The following is a 1701-nucleotide window of genomic DNA, read 5'->3' as shown; positions in this document are numbered from 1 at the left end:
ATAAAATATATAATCTGTGGACATTAAAAATCATTCTGTAAAAGACTGGTTTATTATTAATTAGGGTAATTATTATTTCAGAGAAAATAAGCATAAAAAAGAAAAGTTGTTAAAAGGAGACTATAAAAAATAGGATTACCATATGATCTAGCACTCCCATTTCTGAGTATATACCAAAACAAACAAACAAAAAACACCCCTGAAAGTAGAATCTTAAAGAGATAACCACCCAGGTGTATAGTAGTATTATTCACAATAGACAAAAAGTAAAAGCAACCCAAGTGATAGAATTACAGGCGAAAAAACTTTTTTTAAGGCAAGGAGGAATTAATGAGGCTGATGGGAAGGAGTGTTTCAGGCCAAAAAAAACTGTGTTCAAGAACTATGGAAGCACAGAAGAGTACGATACATTCTGGGAATTGCATGTGATTTTACACAGCTAGATGGGCCACATAAGACAAGACGCATGCACCGTGTTTAAGAATTTGTACTTTAGCACCTCTTCTGCCTATTACGGTGGCTACTTGTTTCCCTATGGGAGCAACAAGCCATGGCCTGCCCTTCTTGATGAGGAGAGGCAGGAGAGCCTGCAGCAGAAGAGATTAAGTGAGAGGGAGAGGACTGGAGAGTTGGGAGCTCCTAAATATGGGGACGTTCCCCAAAGAATCTTGAACCAGACTCTGACAAACATATACCAGCAGAGGATGAAGAACTAAAGAAAAAAAAGAAGAAGAAGTCTAGTCATTCAAAAGAAAGGTCCAAAAAAAGGAGAAAGAAAAAACATCTAAAAGAAAACACAAGAAGTATTCTGAAAATAGTGACAGTGACTCTGATTCTGAAACAGACTCTAGTGAAAATACAAAAAAAGAGAGTAAAAAAGCCAAGAGCCAGGAAAGGAGGAAGAAACATAGATAGAAGAAATATAAGAAGACGTTTAAAAAGAGCAGAAACGATTCAAGAACAGTGATTCAAGCTCTAAAGATACCCAAGAAGAGTTCTGTAGAATCCCTGGAAAGATTGATCAAAGTCCCAAGAAACCCCAGATTTATTGAACTGACCCAGAGGCTCCTAAAACCTTTGGACTATGGCCAAGCTCTGTGACCTGGTGAAAGTACAGCTATGGGTGCATATATACAAGGTGGAAAACTTATCCCATAATGAAGTGAAATTGGCTTGACAAGTGAAGAAACTACATTATTTGAAAGCTCAGGTTACATAGTGACTGGTAGCTGAGCAGAGGCTGTGTGGCTGTGAAAAGAGAGAACCAGATCTACAATGCTCATGAGAAGAGAGCCCTTGCTTCCTTTAACCAAGAAGAGAGATGAAAAAGGGACAACAGGATTCTGGCCAATTTTCGACGGATGGTGCACAGAAAGACCAAAGGGAAGGATGACAAAGATTTTCTGATTGTTCAACAGACATTTTTAATAACAAAATAGTAAATCTGGATTCCATACAAAACCACAAAAAGATTATCATGCTCTGAAAAAGCTTTACAGTGCTACTGTGCCTTTTATTTAATTCTTTCATTCCTTCAATAAAAAGCTGCTTCGTGATGAAAAAAAAAAGACTTTTGTACTTTATACAGAGAAACAATTTTGAGTTGATTTGCCTAAGGTCAGAATATTGACAAGATCTCTTATATCTGATTCCCAGGTTAGAAGGTCAATGTTTATGCAGATATGTGATATATAAGGGCTA

General features: G+C 37.1%; 1 pseudogene; it reads left to right on the top strand.

Moving 5' to 3' along the window:
* The first annotated feature begins 443 nt into the window (after positions 1–443).
* On the top strand, positions 444–1439 carry LOC128567466 (NF-kappa-B-activating protein-like; annotated as a pseudogene).
* The last annotated feature ends 262 nt before the right edge of the window (positions 1440–1701 follow it).

Source organism: Nycticebus coucang, chromosome 16 (genome assembly GCF_027406575.1).
Source record: "Nycticebus coucang isolate mNycCou1 chromosome 16, mNycCou1.pri, whole genome shotgun sequence".
Classification (NCBI taxonomy): domain Eukaryota; kingdom Metazoa; phylum Chordata; class Mammalia; order Primates; family Lorisidae; genus Nycticebus; species Nycticebus coucang.
Note: the sequence above shows the minus strand (reverse complement) of the source record. Positions and strands in the feature narration are given on the sequence as shown.